Below are 20,454 nucleotides of genomic sequence, written 5' to 3'. Positions count from 1 at the left end.
TTATTATTATTTAACTCATTGTCTGGGTATCATATATTGTGCCATACTTTCAGCAATAGGACAATTGATAAATGATGCCAAACAGTAATTAGTGTTATCACAAAAGGATTCATTTAAAAAGTGCTAAATAATCACATATATATAGTATATATGTATACAAATAGATAGTGTAATTGTTAATGCACCACTATTTTAATGTTATCCACAAACTTTGAGAATTCAACATTTCCTCATTAAATATATTTGCCGAGTTGGGAGCACTTGTTAACAAGGTTCGTCCCAAATCACATAAAATGGACTCCTTAAAAACTTCACGAAAATCTTGAGCATAAATCAATTAAAAGGAATGATTTCGGCATGACCTATAGGATCTCATCACGTTGAGGAGGCAGTTGAACGGGAACCCATCTAATTCTTTTTCATGAGAAACAACAAGTATTTGAATCCAATCCATCGATGGGGCCTCATTACGGGGACTAGGCTTGTCTCGATCCATGTTCACATCGGTCGGATCAATTACAATCCTCCGTCACATGGAACCCGCGTGAGTCTCACGTATGGTCCGTGCAATTTTTGTCCCCAAATCACATTCCGGGCGCGCGCGCAAACTACTTCCATGGCCACCTATAATATCACAAATTTGGCATGAATCAGAGATGGTAAATCCATCAGACGGAGAGATGAACCCATGCGGCCAGATTGCTTAATTGTCTCTAACATTAAATGCAACAAGAAGAGGCTATCGAAACTGTAGGTGGGCATGATGCCCCCTCGGAAAGTGATGGAACATAAAAAAAAACATAGGATGCCAACATTGGCAACTCTACCCCACGAAGCATGCACAAAGCTCTGCTTTTATTCATTGGTTGACAAAGACGGACAATGCACCCTCTTTTGTCTTGAGCTGTTTGGCCCACATGGGAGAATACCGATGCTCGAAATTGCCCGCCATGCACAACCGCAGAAGGACGTGCTTCCCGTGACTTTTCCCCCCTTTGACAATCAATCCACGTTTGAGTCTATTTTGCTTGGATCCCGGTCTACATGGATCAGTATTATCGCTGTCATTTCACGTATGGAATCTACGCGATCGATCGACGATTAGGTTTGACCTTGATCCCGCCAACAATTTGCCTTTACAAAAAGCCAATTAGATCAGCCGCCGGCCAGTCGAATAGGTTTAATCAATGGACGGATCTCAACGGCGCTTCATCGGAGCGTTGTAAAGTTCCTTAGCTCATTAGTCCAGTAGCATCAGGCTCTCCTATTTTGGTAAAAAAACCAACGCCATTCATTCATTCGCTAGAAAAAACCCGGCACCATACATAACATTTCTTGAACAAAGCATATTTAAAAAAGGTTTTGTTAGCATCACAGTTTTTAGATTACTGTGAGAGTAACAGTATGTCGTGGAGCCATGAATTTTCGAAAGAAGAGGCCTCACAATAATTTTTAAATATTCCGTTATTCTTACAATAAATTAGGGACGGTCACATAAGTATTTCTCAATCCGAAAAGGCCTCGAGAGAGGGCCTTCTGTCGATGGGCTTTAGCCTAGTTAGGAAGACAATTCACCTCATGGGAGCAAAAGATGGCTTTAGCTAGGGGTGATCAGCTCCCGATCCAATCCGGTTCCCCTCAAGAACGGGAACTGGACCGGTGGTCCTGGTTCTCAATTTTTAGAAATCGGGAACCCGACCACCGGTCCGGTCCGGCTCCGAGGCGGTTCCATTGAATCGGACACATGCAAAAAAAAAAAAAAATACCATTCTTGGATGGTCCTGGTCCAGCAAATATAGAGGCTGGACATAAAAAATATTCGAGTTTATTTCTCGAAACAGGTCTTTCATGGAAAAGCTGAGAACTTTTTGCAAGATTGGTTCCAAAATGCACATGGAATTCAAGCAGAAACAATCTTCCTTCAGTTCAAAAATGACCCAGGAATCAGTTGAGGCAAGATCAAGATGGGGATTTCGTTTGAGGGCTAAAAAGGCAAGATCGAGAAAAATCCATGCACATGGCGTTTTCTTGATTAAAAAAAAAAATTTCGATTGGTCCGGTCCGGGCAGTCTGGTCTTGGTGGACCCTAGAACCGGGAATCGAACCGCTCCCTCTAGAATTGGGAACCAGCCCACCGATCTCAATCCGATTCGAGCAGTCCAATTTGCTCATCCCTAGCTTTAGCGGGCTTCAAATTGGCCAACACTTACAGTAACCTGCAATCTTCCACTAGTGGAACTAGCAGCATCAGGCTTGAAAAGAGAGAGAGAGATATGTGGTTTAACCTAATTCTGGACACATGTACATTTTCGCAGATATTGCTGAAAAGAGGGTTGGTAACTTTGTTTTTTCTGTTGTATGTATTCTTACGCGTATAAGCGTGCAAATGGTGGGGCCAAATGCTTTAGGTGAAGTTGCAGGTATCACCAAAATAATTATATACCGCCATTTCCTAAATAAAAAAAAAGTCCTCGACTTTTGGTCCAAATTCCTAATTTTATCCCGAACTTTATTTTGTCTGAAGAAAAATCCCCAATTTTCATTCTACTCTCGAGTCTACCATGCTTTCGAAAATCTCCGATGATTTCTTCAAGATGATTAACATTACGAGATTGTTATTGTTCCATACGAAACATATGTTCTGATAATGAACCTCCTAACTGGTCCTGATGTTAATAATTTTGAAGAAACTAATGTCAATTTATTCACCCACGGGCAGATTTAAGACCAGATAGATTAAAAAAAAAAAATTTCGGGCTAGAACTGAGGTTCGACCTAAAGTCGGGAATTTTTTTTTTTTTTCTTTTAAAGAGAAGAGAGATGGGGAGAGAGGGGGAACTCAAGCCCATTGAAAGAATGAGATTGTGATAATACTCATAGGCATGGACTGGGCCGAGTGGTATACACAGTTGCACTAAACTTGGGCCAAGGAGCAAAAGAGTGGTTGACACCGGGCCCATTTCAAAACCCTTGTGAGGAGAAACAATGGCAAAGATGATGATGAAATTAGTCACAAAACCAACCTTATCGTTTTCCATTAAATGAATCGACGCACCGAAAATTCATTATGTTTCCTGAATTCCACAAATTGTGGAAAGAAAAGCTTCGTGGGATTATATAAACGCTTTTTAAGGATTATATGTAAACTGAATAATGCTTGGGCATAAATAAAAAAAACGCGCAATAATCTTAGATTAGTGTAGAGATCCGGCAAAAACTAATGTCTTTGGTGTCCCGACGACACCGTCAACTTCGCGGCAGTGACTCCCTCGTACGTACTTTGCCTCGAGAGACATTGTTAGCCTTTGCTATGATAACCTGCGACGGGATCAAAACAACCGATGCGCGTGTCGACTTGACGAGGCCGTAGGCCATCGACGGACGCCAACTGCATGGTTCTTTTACCAACGTCTACGCAGGGCTCTGAACTCGGTGAAGTGGTGAATTCATGAAATCCGAGGGATGCACTTACGAGTTCTTGCATGGGCCGTAATGAGCTCACAAGTTTCATTCTGGTGTTGGCTAAGCATAGGTAACTTTGGGAACGTCTGATTGGAGTCGATAACATGATTGGCGAAAAGACGAAAAGGAAACCACCGAAACTATGTCATCTATAGAATCGCTAAGGCAAAAAATTGAATGATGTTTGATTTGATCCGATGTACTCATCATGTCCACGTGTCACGGAGAACGATAATCTTAAGTATCTCGAAAAAAAAAACAAGAGGACCTAGCCCCCCATCCACGTCATTGATGACATTATGGCCTTTCATATGTCAAAACGTGGGTACTATAAGGGACCCACATTTCCTACTATAAGCTTGATTATTGAAGGGTTAATGCTCTACTTGTCAAAAAAATCAATCAATCAATTATTTTATCGATCTTAACAACCTACCAGGCTCCTGACCCCACATACACAAAAAAAGAAAAAAGAAACTGAAGAGCGAGCTACTCCCTCCACGTGTCATTATATTCCAATCATGCAAAAATAGTCTTTTTCCACTACTTGTTTTAATAAAAGCTTACTTTAAAAGTAATTATATTTTAATTGTACTCTTGCTAATCCAGCTGTTTGAGTTAGATTACAGCCAGCAAACTTGTAATATTGATTTCTTCCCATTGGAGTTAGGTTAATGAAAATATTAGGGTTGGTCCATAAGAGACATATTCTATCATTGTAGGTAGGTCTCATTTCGGTTTTGTTTATGCTAGTTCTACGTGCCGGACTAGCCCAAGGCCAACTCCTTTATGGAGTTATTAATGGCGGTTGGTAATGAAATTAAGGATCTTACTAACCGCCATATCTTTGGTTCCACATCAACGTAAGAGGCGAAAAACAGCTGCTGAGAATGTTTGATAATTAAGGTAAAGTGCTTGCTCAATCTACAATTGATGCGGACAAATTTCTGATGTTGTTTTCTCCGAGGGGAAAATTGTCCTATCAGTCTTAAACTTATTGTAAGGATGCCAATTCAATCCTAAAATTTTAAATTTTGCAAATTTAGTCCCGAACATTTACATGAAATTCGTTAACGTGGTTAGTGCCATGTGTGAAGACCGGCGATGACTGGATCACCATATCAAAGCTTCGAAAGTTGACCGAAAAGACTACGTTTGTATTCGACACACGTATTTAGGACTAAGTTGGCAAAATTGAAAAGTTTATGATTGAACCGACATCCATACAATAATTTTAGGACTTATTGAGTAATTTCCTCCTTTCTTTGATGATTAATTTAATATATAAATATGTTGGAAGGTTCAATTCAAATGCATCGACTTATATGTATAGGGAGGCCATATATCCATATAAATTATAAAGGGATACAAATCCCTTAAATAAGAGGATGTGTGGAATTTAACAAACAGGGACAACAAATTGGGGGTAAAATCTAGCTTTATACCATCTTTAAAAGGTACAACATAAAAGTTTAAATTTATAGGTGAAGTAAGAACATAATAGGATAATTTAAAGACTCTAAATCGATTTTACTCTTATTTATTTTTTACCAATTCTCTCCAATACATCCAACTATCCAAGAGAAATAGAACATCTAATTATGGTGGGTACGATTCATGCGAATCATTTGGATGAGTGAAGGAGAAGAGAAGAATTTAACTTTTGTTATTGAATTCTTAATATGCCACTGGCGGATGGCTACCAAAATTAGATGCGATATTTCAGCTTTAGAATATATTCGAAAGATGACTTGTACTATACGGTTCGGTTCCCAGTTCCCAGGGAACCGGGTCTGGGAACCGAACCAGGAAACTACTACACTCCAAAATGGAAATTGACTTAATTGTAATTTTATTCCAAACCAATTATTAAGTGATTAACTATCTTTGCTGTTTCTTTTGATTTCAGGTTGTTAGAGTTTGGAGCAATTTTTCATGGTTGATTAAGAAGCAAAGTTCTATAATTTAGGTCTTATGTTACGTGTTTTGAACCTTCTATTGTTTATTTGATTTACGTGTTCATCTTTTATGGATTGTTGCTATTAATTAAAGAGAAATTATCATTTTTGTTGTCGCGTTCACTTTTATTTTGGTTAACTAAAAATGAAATGAAAAAGAGAGAGGAAATTGGCAGATTTTCGGGTAGAACATGGAATCAATCCTAAAACTTATGACAGAGTATTTCAGATTCTAAAAAATGGGAATCGATTTCGATAGATAGGTTCTAGGTTTTAAGTGTAACCGGGACAGGACCTGTTACCAGACATCCTTATTGGAGAGTTGGTAATATAGTGGACCGTTGACCGTTGAATTGCAAGCCACGCAAAATCATACACCCAATTATTGGTGGAAAAAATAAATTAGTGGTGGAAACGAATCTCTTTGCATAAATAAAAAGGAAGAAGGTAATTTACATTTATACATGGAATATAGGAATTTGATATCTTAACTAGATCCCTAATTAAACATTTTAATGATGTTTAGTGTATCTATTATCGTATTTTCAAGGAAGTCTTAATTGATTCTCGAGTATAATGTGCTTATCGTCATACTATATACTTAAAATAACTCTACGATACATAACAAAAAAAAAATATTAATATTCTTAATGCATCTTTAAGTATTATTAATAGAGAAGCTGAAAGATTGACAACATTGTATGATAGTTCATTTATGAACAATAAAATCATCTAATTTTCATTGGCATTTCTTAATCGAAAGTGGTGTTTAGTTACACGTAATAATAAATTTTTATCTACATCGTTTTCGTTAAACAATATTTGTCATATCTAACTAAGTGTTATACTTTTATAGTATTATCGCTCAACGATACTTTTGACTCACATTTTAACCAATTAAATTAAACTAAAAAAGACGTTTTAATATTTATAGTTCAACATAAATAGTGCAATGAGTGTACAAAGCATCATTAATAATTCACATATTTAAAGGATAAGATAAAAAGGCGAAAATTAAAAAGCTGTACAATTGTGTAAAATTCAGCCTCAAAACATTTTTCTACCTAGATATATTCGCATAGTTCGTTAATTGCATCAATCTATCACTTACAAGATGAGTTTAAAATGAAAAAACAAACATAGCTTCTTGACAAATATTTATTTTATAGCGACTTTGAAAATACTTTTAAGAAATCTCAATCAATTTTAAAACGTTAAGATACTAGGTCAGAATTTAATTGAAAATGCAATACCTAAGATAAAGATATATATCGAAATTTAATCGATGATGCGGATCTAGAATCTACAGCTAAGAAATATGTCGGAATTTAATGGATGAGGCAAGTCTGGGAAATTCTCGTGCTCACGTTCTGACAGTCTCTTGATCTTGTCCTCGAGCGGTTGTCTCTCCGTTCTTTTAGTCCGGAAAGTTTTTGTACTTTGTGACTCCATGATCTTGCTTCCAGTGGTAATGGTCCCCACAAAAAGGACGTTTGCCAGTTGTTTCATGATTTCAAATATTTCGGCGATCTCGAACTTACAGTTTCACTTGTCTATTGCCCGGTCATCCCAATTGCCTTGTTCCTTCGTACTCCTGAAACTTGTGATTGTATCCCCGCGTTCATCGGCGGCCATGTCGATTACCATTAGTCATTCGTCATCGGGTATTAACAACTGAACAATAATTTTTGTCAATATGTGTCACCATGTCATTCAAGTTCCGCCGATGGTTGTATCAATTGCTAATATCGACATTGATCTCTGTAGTCGTCGGCGATATGTCACGTGCATAATAATATTCATGCATTAGCCACATGATTCTTTATGTTGATGACTCAGTTATTTTTTGTGTATATAGCGCTAAAAATTGCATTTGTCTTTTTTTAAAAGAGAAATCGTCAAAAAAGTCCTAAATTTTTTACATTTTTGACAATTTAATCCTAAACTTTTTTAAAGTCGCCCCCTCCTTTATCGATGCCATTATGGTTGTCAAGGGATTCATCAAAGGCGGTATCGCCTCCATCGTCGCTGGTCGCTCGACCCACCCGCTCAACCTCATCAAGGTTCGTATGCGGCTCCAAGGCGAGTCCCTCCCCGCGCCACCCCTGGCCTCCACAGCCTACGCCTCGCCCTCGCCTTCCATTCCTCTTATGAGCTGTGTTTTCCTCCATTTGTAATTGAAGAAAAATGCTTCAACTAGAGCCATGATGAAGGGTTGCAAGGACAAACATTATTCACATATAAATTTACTTAAAAACAAATCTAGGCGATGTCTATAATTATTAAACCAACAATTGTAAGAATGAGTGGATAAAAAACATAAATAGATATATGATAAATATGAAGCCCTTTGAATTTGGTATCTTTTATGCAAGAAATTAAATATGATAAGCAGACTCAACCAATTATTTATGTACATAGCTAAATACAAAGCATGGAAAGTTACATTTCAACTTGGATGTCATCAAATCCAGCAATTTATATATTCATTTAATCCCTCGCATGTCTCATGTTTCATAATCTTTTCTAGTCTACAAAACATTCCTAAAGTAATTTTTTTTTTTGTCAACTTTCCTGAAGTAATTCGAATCTTGAAAATGTTATTGTATTTCCACATAATGTTATATAAACTTTGTTTTTATTGTATTTTTATATCACCAATTTCCTTTAAGTATTTAGTCATTCAAAAATTTTCATGACATGGTGGTTTCACTTAATCTTTCTTTTTGCATATATTGCTCGTGCACATTTACTTGTAAGAAGAAATTGTGCATATACACGGGAAAAGAGAGAAATATCTCAATATTCGAACTTTTTTAAGGCTATTCATAAGACTGAAAATTTTCAAATGCTAAAATAAACAACGTGAGAGATAAGATGTACTTAAGAGTCTATGTTTTTGCTCATTGATAGAAAATTTCCAAGATAACTAATTGAGAATATTTTGGAAAGAAGAAAAAGGATTGAAGGTATGTCCTTAACTTTATGTAATAATACATATTACCTCATGGGACAGCTTAATAATGGGTTCTTGAAATTAGGTCCATACCCACCTGTTGACATAAGCAAAAAGGTTCATTTTTTTGCTCTTTCTGATAGCAATCATTTCGAGACACGTCTTAGTTTGATGGTTGATAAATTGAACATGAAAGGATTTACCCGTCTTTCAAATGATTCTCATCCCCCGGAACAATCTACCTAAAAGGAGGAAAAATTATCAAAAAAGTTCTAAACATATTACAATTGTGCCAATTTTGCTCTAAATCTTTTGCAATTGTACTAATTCGGCTCGTTTGGCTAGCCAGCGCTAACGTGACAAATTTTTAGTTTTTTTTCCTTTTTCTTTCTTTTCTTTCTTTTTCCTTCTTCCTCTAGTCGGTCGCCGAGCCCGGCGAAAGGCTAGAGGCGGAGGTCGGCAAGACACGACCTCGCCGTCACTAGCGAGGATCAATCTCATCGTTGTTGGGTGACGTCGTGCCTCTCTAACCTCTGACTTTGGCCGATAGCCGGGCTCGGAGGCTGGTTGGAGGAAGAGGGAAGAAAAAAGTAAAAGAAAATAAAAAGAAAAAGAAAAAAAATAAAAATAAAAAGTAATTCAAAAAATACTAAAATATTATTAAAAATTGGCCACGATCGCGCCACGGCAGTGTCGGCCTATTAAATGGACTAAATTGGCACAAATGAAAAAGATTTAGGACTGAATTGACATAAATACAAAAAAGATTTATGACCGAATTGACACAATTGTAATAGGTTTGAGACTTTTTTGGTAATTCTCCCCAAAAGTAATAGCTAGCCATCAAGAAGGGGAATTGGGAAGAAATAAAAAAAAGATGAAGGTTTTGATTGATAAAATTGAAAAATAAAACAGTTACTAATATTTGGTTGAGTATTAAACTTTTAAGAATGCCTTCATTTAAAAGTCATGAATTAGGTAAGCATTTGCAACTCCAAAACTTTTACATGACATCTGAATAAGAAGTCCAATGTTAGAATCTCTTAACATCCCCGTTTACCTCCCTATCTAATCAATAAACATCTTTGTCCCACGCTAAATCGAATTTTGTATGTAAGAGAGAGTGTTACGACAATCAAAGAACTTGTATGATATTTTAAATATTTGCCACTGATTTTTCAATTTATGCTTTTCTAAAATCGAGGGGCTAAAACGTCAAACTAACTCCAACCCACACATTGACGAAAACAAAAAATGTAGCCATGAGTAGGGGTGAGCGGTTTCCAGCCCCGATCCCGAGCGGTCCAATGGGATCGGCAATTTGTCCAATAATTGAGGAAAAAGAACACCAAATGAGTGAAACAAGATCAACGAGGGCGTGAACGAACACAATATTCAACTCTACCTTTGAACAGAGTTACACCTATAGGAAGCCCTTGAAAACCAAATAAGAAGGCCATGGATGAAAGGACAGAAGCCATGTATTTGAATTCAACAACAATACAATGCTTCCCCACATGATAATCAAAAGCAGGGGAAGAAAGTTTGGGGGGGCGAGATTGAACTGTGTGAGATGTGGGAGAGGTCACGGAAAGAAAGTTTGGGAAAGAAATAAACGAAAATTAGATATAGAGTTACGGTTAAAAAATTAAAAAAATAAAATAAAATCGATTGGTCCAATCTAGTCATGTATCCCTGGAATCGGGAATCGGACTGCCCGGTCACCAATTCCAATTTTACGGATCGAGAATTGGATAGTTGCCCTTTGGACTCGGAAACTTGATCCGGTCGATTCGGTTTGCATCCTGAATCAACACTTCCAGTGGACAGTAGTCCCTTTTGGGCTGAGTTACGAGGTGATGGTATGGTAACTGTAGAGAGAGTTTTTGCAGTTTGTGTTCACTTGTCAAATTCAAATTATAAATGTGTGTCAAATTATATCACGGGAACATAGTATTTTCTTGGTAAAAAAAAAAAAAGTACCATCAAAGTGTAGCATTTCAATGTCATTTTTCACATTTCCAAGTCATTTTTTTTAAAATTTTTGAATATTCACTCTCATGAACATTTATAGGAATAATATGTCTAAATTGAATAACCGTGGTAATATCCCCAAAGGTTGTACACCCTCCCATTCATTTTGAGCGTACACCGGGTTCGAATTTTTCACATTCGTGTAAAATCCCAGAAAAACTTATTATTTACCAAAATTTTCCCTCAGTAAATCCCCTCGTCTTGCTAAATGTGGGTCAATCATCTTATAAAATAATTTTAAAAACAAAGAGGTTGTGTGTCTTCTGGAATGTTTTGTAATGTTTATGTTTTAAGTTTCACTCTGCTTAATTTATTATATTCTTAGTTTTATCAAAATAAAATTCTTGTTTGAAGATATATTGCAAAACATACACACATATAGAATATGTGGTCACATTAGCTTTTTGGAAAGTTTTTCCCTTGTTTTCAATTGGAAGCCTAGATAATATTATCATTCATTTACTTGCATTTAAGTGGGGAAGGAAGTAGTTATGATACAAAAGAAATATCTCTTTTTTGTTTTGGATACTTTAGCATTTTAATTAACGAACTTAAAAAAAAAAAAATTCTCAATGGAAGATCTACGAGGATTAAATTTAAACGAAAAATCGAAAGTCATGATAAATTTTGGTGATTTGTCGTCTTTCTTTATAACTTTTAAGATAATTTTCACATTTTTTATTTTATATTTCGAGATAACAATAAGATTGTTATGCTATTTTTAAGTGCTTAACCAATCCGTGCATCTTGCGGGTATTATTCTGCTTACATGTTTATATAAATTTGGAGGAGAATATTACCTAATTAGTCTTTAACTTATTGTATATATACCAATTCAGTTTTAAAATTTTTGATTTGCTGATTTAGTCCTAAACCTTTACTCAAAATTCCAAAGTAGTCATTCCAAACAATTTTGCTGAAATTGCTGACATGACAATTTAATCATTACCGGCTGTCCTAAGTGGCACATTGCTACGTTAGTTATTTCCGACGAAAATGGCTTGAAGGACTAAATTGAAATTTATTGAAAAGATTTAGGACTAAATTAGTAAAATTAAAAAGTGTAGGACCAAATTGAAATCTATACAATAAATTTATGACTAATTGAGTAATTTTTTCAAATTTGGATTGTATCGGCAAGCGAAGCAATATGAACCAATAATATCTCACAATAAACTTATTGCTGAGCAGCTAATAGCTATATATCTTATTAAATCAACTCAAAACTCACCAGCTTCAATCGTGAATTGATGATAATTTTTTTGGTCTGTGAATTGATAAGAATTCAACGACCAGGGCATGAACGTGTTATTTGCTTAGAGGTGCATAATTTTTGTTTAGGTGGTGTCTAGGAGGCGGCTATTTTGTGGAGTTAAGCACATTTTCTGACAACGAGGAGAAGACCATTCTAACAATTTACAGTATTAATTATTGAGCTTAAATGTAATACTTAGAGAAAACTCTGTGACAGTGTGTGTATATATTTGGGTAATATTACACCATTTTTCCAAACTGTATATTTTAGGGTGTGTTTATTTCACGGACAACTCAATATGTGGAAATCATTTCTTAAAAAATGATTAGTTATAACGCTTACAAAGATTAGTGAATGAGAAATATTTCATTATCCACAAAAATAGTTACATATAAATGATTGTCGATATTGAAAATATTTTCCGTTGACGAATTTTTCTAAGTGATATAATCAATCATTTTTTGAAACATATTTTTCAAATTTTGATTTTCGCATGAAACAAACGCATCAGGACTTGTTTATCTTTAAGGCTCATCCACCATCTCAACGAACATTTACCAAATTAGGCAATGATCAACGAAGCCCAGGTTACGTTTTTCTTTCGTTTCTACTATTTCCAGTTTCTCATGTTTTGATTTTAAATTTTATTATGGTCTTGGAAAATTTTCGGATAGCATGTGAGATCAACTACTTTGAATGCACTACCATCTATCTTCAATTATGCTCGACTCTCTTAGCTTAGCTTGACTGATCGTGTAGCAACGAGCTGCTTGAATCTCTAGAGTAGGATCTGCAGCTCAAATTAAAGCCATGAAACAAATTGCTGGAAAATATTAAAATTAGAATTAGCGCAATTCACGGTATCGGTGAGATACCACTCTGGAAACGCTAGAATTCTACCCTTGTGTCGGGACCTGTGGGCTAAGGGAAGGAAGATGATCTATCTCTATATTAATATGCCTAGGTTTTTTTTTTTCCCAAAAGGAAAAGCTGTATTTTATTATTTCATGCATTATTCAAAATAAATTACAAACTACCAAATAAAATATATGTCAAAATGTTTATTGTTAAATATTTTTTATTAAGATTTAGTGTATGTATCTATATGTTGCAATTTGTTCCATTAACTAAATAAGCTAGCATAATTTTTCTATAAGATATATAGCTTTAGATATTGTTTCGTTTTTCATTGTAATATAATAAGACATGTCATGCTGATAGTTTTAGTCCTCATCTTTACTTATTTTTCTATTAAAAGGTAATCATTTAGTGCAACTTATCCCCTTAATCAAGTAAGTTATACTTCAAATTACAAGCCAGATATTTTGTAACAAAATATGCCTTTAAGTTGTCAGATTTTTCATTTTAATTTACTAAGATAAATATTATTTATTCGCTCAGTAAACAATTTTACCATACTATTGAAATGTAAAGTGAACTTGTTGATGTTATGATTCAAGGTATACCTCCACGGCTAAACGAAAAGAAGTAAGCTGTAATTCAAATACAAATAATTTGGTCTACTTGTGTAGGAGGTTTCTTATTATATATCACTTTACGTTCTAGTGTAATTGTGGATTAAATAGAATTCATTAATTGTACTATTTCAAACTAATTTCAAAATAAGTTATATTTTATAAGAATACTTTTCAAGATATTTTCATTTTACATGCTTTTTTTTTTTAAATTTAGACTCAATAACATGTTAATAACTAGAGATGCCGAATGAGGTTAGGTTTATCATTAATCAATGAAAAATATCTTTATTACTGCCATCAACTTGTTTCTAAATCTTTACGTAGATGACGAAAATATTTTTCATTTATTTATTTTTCTAAGCAATAAAAATAATTAGTTTTTAAAAAATATTTTTTAAAATACTCATTTTTCGCCAAACAAACGAAAGAATGAAAATGAAAGTAGGACTAGGCTCTTTGCTATGGAAGAAAGAAAACGACAAGTTTAGACTTATTTGATTATTTGCTAAATTTGTTAGAGGGTACTTTTGTTTTTTTAATTGAAAAAAAAAACCCTACTTTCATTGTGGATGAATTGTTAATGGCATCTGACCAAAAAAAAAAAAACTGCTAATGGCAAATTAGTCCAACAAAAAATGTAAAATATGGACATTTCGTGGAAGTAGAGTTTTTAGTTGTGTCAATATCATTTTCCCGCTTATATAGAATGATCGATCAGAAAAGAAATCCATATTTTTACGATTTCCCCCACCTCTTTTGTCAGTAAGAAAAAGACGAGAAAAGAAAAGTCGCCGCACGTGCGGAAAAAAGCCAAACTTTTCCACCGGCTCCGTGTGAGAAACGAAGGATCCTCGATCACGCCTCCTTCGGCCAATCACATGACGCCATTTGTCCTAACGTTGGATTTGTCCTCTTTTACGCGAATCCCGTACGTTGTCGTCACCTGTCTCCTTCTGACGCGGTGCTTTAATTACCACGCCACGTCAAGTGTTTTTTGCTTCTCTCACTCTCACCCCCGCGCCCTCCCACTTTTTCTCATTGACCCACCTTTTTCCTGTTTTCCTCTCTTTCGGCCCCCTCTTTTTCCTATTTTTCTTGCACTTTGGTCCTCGATTTCAACGGTTTTACTGATTTACCTCGGGTTGACTCGTGCTGTGTTTTGAGTTCTTTCTATATCTACTAGCAAATGCGTGCCGAGACGTGTGTGCACGCAAAAGTTGAACATTCAAATGATTTAGTGAAATCGCCTTATTATGAGATATTTACGTTATCAATCAATAAAAAGAAATTATTGGCACAATATGAAGAAACTTGCACATATATGTTAATAAAAAATAAATATTACAAAATGCAAACTTTTTTGTGACGTTATTTATAATAAAAAATTTAAATTATAAGTTTGGTTTGGTTTGCAAAAAATGAATAATTTAGAAAGCATCTTTATGAAAATGACCGTTTGTATCATTTAAAATAATTAATCAAAGTAGTATTTTTCATTAATTTATTTTTGTAAGCGATATAAATGATCATTTTTAAAAAATTACTCTTAAAATTTCCATTTCTCACAAAATAAATAGAACCTTAACGTAAAATGTACAAATAAGTAGTACTAATTATTTAATGCATTTCAAAAGAATGCAGCCAGTTTATTAGTATTTCTTAAATTAAACTGGATTTTATCTTGCCCTTTCTCTTGAACGACCTCGAGTTGCACTCCACATTTTGTCAACTTCTGATTACGATGTAAGGATACGTTTGGCTTCCATCAAAATAAATTCTCAATTTTTTTTCTCCACCATTGCATATGATGACTTCATAGTCTCATAGTTTTCGCAAATAATCAATTATGCACAAAGCTCAACACTTTTCAAATTTACTCATGCGGTATCTCTTACATGTTGTTGACACGTGAGAAGTCGAACTCAAATCAATTTCAAACTAAAGGAGAGAAAAAGAAAAACTCAGGCGAGCCTTGCTCTGTTGCATCATCTTCCGGAAGTCTCAACTGATTAGCAGTTAGCATGATTAACAAAGATGATTAAGTGTATCAAAATCATAAGATAAAGTGGGAGTGCTTGGTTTCGGGAGCCGATCATTTTATCTTTTGGGCCAAATTCTTATGATAAATATAAAAGTTGTACCATTTCACTACAAAAACTTTAATTGGTCGAGTAATTGCGTTGTTATTTGTTCATCATATTGAAGACCGTGGTTAACATCCTTAATGGGTGCAAGGTTTTTTATTATTATAAAAAAAAACAGATGCTTTAAAATCGGTTCAGAACCGTGCAACCCAATAATCAGATTGGATGAACCAGTTCTTGGACATAATCAGCGGCGTTGGCCTTGGAATGGGGAATCGGATGGGTCTTGGGCCGATTTTAGGTTTCAAAATCGAGAGTCGAACCATTTCTCCCTAAAATGGATCAGTCTAGGCGAGTTCGGTTTAGTTGCCAAGTGAACCAATCCTAATGCCTCACATTTAGTAAGTAGCATATTCTTCATGTCATCCGTACGTGATATTTTCAATTAGATACAATCAGATCCAATAGTAATTATTATATTTAGTTAAAATGAAAGCCAATCAAATAGCATATAGGTTAACTATTTCGTTAAGACTTTGGATGACTTTTGGTATTGAAGTCAAGAAGATATGTTTCTTACTAATTATATACTTTATTTCTTCGGTGGAGATTCCATGATGCTCGCTAGATATATATGTCTATTTTGTTGGTCGTTCACGCAAACCAAAATTCATTACCATACAAAAAGGACCATGCACCAATTGGAGTCCAATGGGTCCCACATAGGATGATGCTTTTCTCAATGTGGAATTAGGGGGAATAATTGCTGAGAAAAGTGGAAAGGGAAATGGGCGGTTCGCGGAGAGATTGTGTGGCAAATTTACTTTGCTTTAATTTGCTTTCTTTTACTTTAAATTGTTTCCAAAAAAATGAAGAAATCATAATTTGTGCGGTGTTCATACGCGTGGGGACCTCCTAAGCAATTGGGGTTGTGGAACTATCAACAAAATAGGTGGGCCGTGGTGGATTTTTAAAGCATCGCAATAAGAAAATCAAGTAAAGTCATATTTCAGTCTAGGGTTTAGTCAAGCGATTTGATCTCACTTTGGATGTGATTTGTAGGACCTGTTGTGTACCGGCAATGAATTTGACAAGAAAAAAGAAAAAAAAAAAAAAACAAGCATGCTTCCATACTTATACATTAGATAATTATTAAAAGACCCTCTCATTGTTTTACTTTACTTTTACCCAAATAACACTTTGCTTGTTAATTCGTTTCTTGGCCATTTTGCACTTCTATTTATGGAAACATAGTAACTAGCTATAAAATCATCACATTTTCGTTTCAAAATGCTCTCACAAGATTCCAAGTTTCTCAACCATTAGAAAGGTCCTTAATTAGAAAATGTTACCCTTTTGTTGAAAGTCGGGCGAGCTTATTCCAACCCTAACCCAATTTAACGCTATTGTCATGGGCCGATAGTTGAGGGTCGATTCGAGCGGTAGCTTAGGCTTCATTGGACCATTGGAGCATTTAAGCTAGGCCTTTTCTTAACAATTCAGCCGAATCGCAGAGAGAGAGAGAGAGAGAGAGAGAGAGAGAGAGAGAGTTCTAGAGAGAGCAGCTTTGGGAGGAATGTTTTTGTATTTCTTCCTATGGATGATTAAATGAGGATAACACCTCTTTATATAGTAGAGGGCATCGGATTATAATCGTTGATCTATATTCAATCTAATGGCTCGGATAGCACTTTCCCATTTACCTAACCATCGACAATAAATAGATAGGTTCCAGAACACGTGACAATTACCGTCTCGCTCGCCCTTGAAAATATTCTAGAAAGTGGTAGAAAACCCTAGACAAACCCTAGAGGTCCAAGATGCGTCAAGTCTTGGGGTTCTTCTCGGTCATATGATCTACCGGTCGCACCAAGAAACCTTCAGCACGTGTCATTCTCCCCTACCCATTTGAGTGTCGTCCTCGGTGCTCGCTGCTTGGGGTGTTTCGCTTTGCCATTTATATCCTTCTCCTGGATCATCGGTTTTTTTGAGCATTTGCGGTTCTTTCATTCACAAGAATGCTTCTTCTTAGGCTTTGAGACTTGATGTTTGCCCAATTTTTGGATTGCAATACGAGTTATCAGCAACTCGGTCTTCGATCCGGCCTCTCCAATGTCTTCCACTTCTGGAAACAACACATGAATTGGGTTGATGCGGTGAAGGTTTTTTAAAAGTGAAAAGACAAAAGGGACCTCGTCTAACTTTTCTCTTGATGCTGAGTCTAGCTCACTTAGGGTCACATTTGTTGAGTTGGCTTGGGATGCTCCCACTCTTCCTTTGGCTTCTCCAAAAGTCGGGTCTTCGTGCTTAACTCGTTCGGCGCCTCGGCTCTTGGCTTGGCGTCAACGAGTCAGATTGTCAAGAGTTTTTCGTCACTCTCACTCTAGTGAACACAGTCACCATCGATGGGCATTCCGGGTCGGTGATGATGATTGACTTAGTTCTTAGGTCAACCATCGCTTTAGCACTATCAAAAAAATCCATACCCAGAATAAGATCATATTCGTCAAGTGGGATTACCTCGGAATTGTGCTCTCCTTTCCATCTACCGACTTGTATTTCGACATATATAGCAACGCCAGGAGCCGGCTTGTCATTGGAGGTGAGCGTCTTGAGCCGGCGTTCAAAGGGTTCTACAAGGAGTCTCAACCACTTCGTCGTTTTGCTCAAGATGAACAAGTTTGTTGCTCTCGTGTCAACCAAGGCATAGAGCGGCTTGTCGCGTACCTTGACTTCCACGAAGTATAGAGTCATTGCACTTGAGGATTTCTTTGGCCGTGATTGAGTCTTCACGAAGTTGAGAGTCTTTATGCCTTCGAGTCGCACTTCCCTTGTTTCTTCTTGCAGCTCTCCATCACCTTCCTTGGCGACGAGTGCGTTGATTTTTTTCTTGTTTGGATAGAGTTGGGTCCAATGAGGACCTTTGCAGATGAAACAAGAAGACAACGCAGGATGCTTGAACTTGTCTCCATTGCTGATGTAGTTATTTTGAGGCATTTTTCCCCGATGTTGGTAGGTTTGTTGTCTAGAAGACCCTACTCTCCAATTCTTTTGATGTTCACCATAGTCTTTTCTACCACGGGTGGAATTGCCTTCTTCATCCTTGCGATCCGTGTTTCAATCCAACTTCCATATGTTCCCCCTTTAACTTGGATGAATCGGCTTTGCTGAAGTCGATGAGAGACTTAGACATGAAGATTGCCATCATGATGCTCCAAACGTCCCTTTGCTTTAGTCCGATTTGCACCTAAGGCTCCAATCCATCCATGAACGCTCCGAGAGGCTCCTCCTCCTCTAAGAATGAGAATTTGGAGTTTAAGCTCGGTGAATTCCTTAATGTACTCCCAAATTGTGCCTTTTTCGCTCAAGATGATGGAGCTTGATACGGGCTTTTTGTGGAGCAAATTTGGAATAGAAGTGATCCCGAAGTTCTTTGACAAAGTCGTCCTACATATCTATGGGATTGGATGCACCTTTCTTGGCTTCATCACACATGAATTGCCACTAGAGTATGGCATTATTATAAAGGAACATAGAAGCATTTCATACCTTGGCCATCTCGTCTTGGATACCAATGGCTATAAAGTATTGCTCCATGCTCTAGAAGAAGTTGTCCACCTCCATGGCAGATTGTTCGCCTTTGAATTCTTTGGGTTTTGGCACCTCTATCTTTAGCACCATTTGAGTGGGTATCATGTCACTTGCGATGCTTGTTTTGCAAAAGACCAACTTGGTCTTGAGTTCATGTATCTCCAATTTCAGCGCATCAATCTCGGCTTGGTGGGATTGTCTTTTTCCTGGACATCCAGCTTCAAAGCTTCAATTGATGCTTTGAGAGCTTCATCCTTTATGTGTAGCGGGGCCATGCCTCCATTGATGACGACAGTGAAATCTTTGCGAATCGTCTTGTTGACTTTGGTGATCCGCTTCTTCACTTCATTGAAACCATCGATGAGCTCTATCATAGTGGCTCTCATCTTTGCGAATTTTTCATTGAGACTGGACAAGGAGTCCGACGATGCTTCTCTTCTTTTTGATTTCCCACAGGTTTTCTCCTACGAGGTTTTCTCGTGGGGAATTTCTCCATCCACGGCAACGTGATCCACTTCCGAGTTCGACATTTCCTCGACCAGCTTAATGCTCCTCAGTATCATGAATAGCTCATCTCTACGTTGCTCGCATTACACTTATCACGAGTCGGCGGTTGAGGGTCGATTCATGCGACGACTTACGTTTTCTTGGATTGTTGGAGCACCTAAGCTAAACCTTTCCTTTACGATTCACCCGGATCGCGAAGAGAGAGAGAGAGAGAGAGAGAGAGAGAGAGAGAGAGAGAGAGAGAGAGAGAGAGAGAGAGAGTTAGTTTTAGAGGGAGAAGCTGTGGGAGAAATGCTTTTGTATTTCTTCTTGTGGATGATCAAATAAGAAGGAGGATACCTCTTTATATAATAATGTTCGCTCGTTTTGCAACAAGGAAAATTTTTCACCGAAATTCGTTCTTTGATTTTTATGAAGAAGGTTATGTGATTCAATTCTCGAGGAGGTATCCGATGAATAACGGATCACCAAGTGAAGGTGTGGAAATGAGTTTGAAATAGATGAATTGAAAGTGGACTTGAGATCAACAAAGGTCCGAGTTAAGCTACGATACTCCTAAGAAAGTAGTACATGGTTAGGAAATAAACTTGGCTACTAGAATTAAAAGTGCAAGAAACTTAAAGTGTGACAAAAGTTAAACCGCAAAGGAAATTTAGTATTTTTGGATGTCTCGTTGATCCCCATTTCCCTTCTTTCTTCCGGATATTTGTATCTCCTTTCACCCCGTGATTGTTCGGTCGATTATCTTTGTGTTTTCAAACCTTTAATCTTGGTACCTTCAATAACTACCCCTTTACGCCCATGTTCTTCATCGCTTTTGTCTGCCAAAACTCGATCTTCAAGCGCCACAATGATTTTGAATTTGAATCTTTTTGAATAACCTCTCATGATCCGTTCGTGCCCATTACTTTCGTTTCCTGCTTGTAACTTCCCATTGATGTGGCTAGCTTAGCTGTTCCATGGCCCTCTTTATGCCCGCAACCTCCATCGTTGGCCTTCTGCGATTTTCGGGAAGTTCCCGAATCATGACCACTTATCGAATTTTGGACTTTGTGACCTTGCTGCCCACTTCTCGAATATCAGGTTCTTGCAACTTTCAGCATACTACGGCCAACTTACCAAATTTCGG

The sequence above is a fragment of the Rhodamnia argentea genome, chromosome 5, assembly GCF_020921035.1.
Source record: "Rhodamnia argentea isolate NSW1041297 chromosome 5, ASM2092103v1, whole genome shotgun sequence".
Taxonomy (NCBI): domain Eukaryota; kingdom Viridiplantae; phylum Streptophyta; class Magnoliopsida; order Myrtales; family Myrtaceae; genus Rhodamnia; species Rhodamnia argentea.
The sequence above is the reverse complement of the archived record's forward strand: the minus strand, read 5'-3'. Positions refer to the sequence as shown.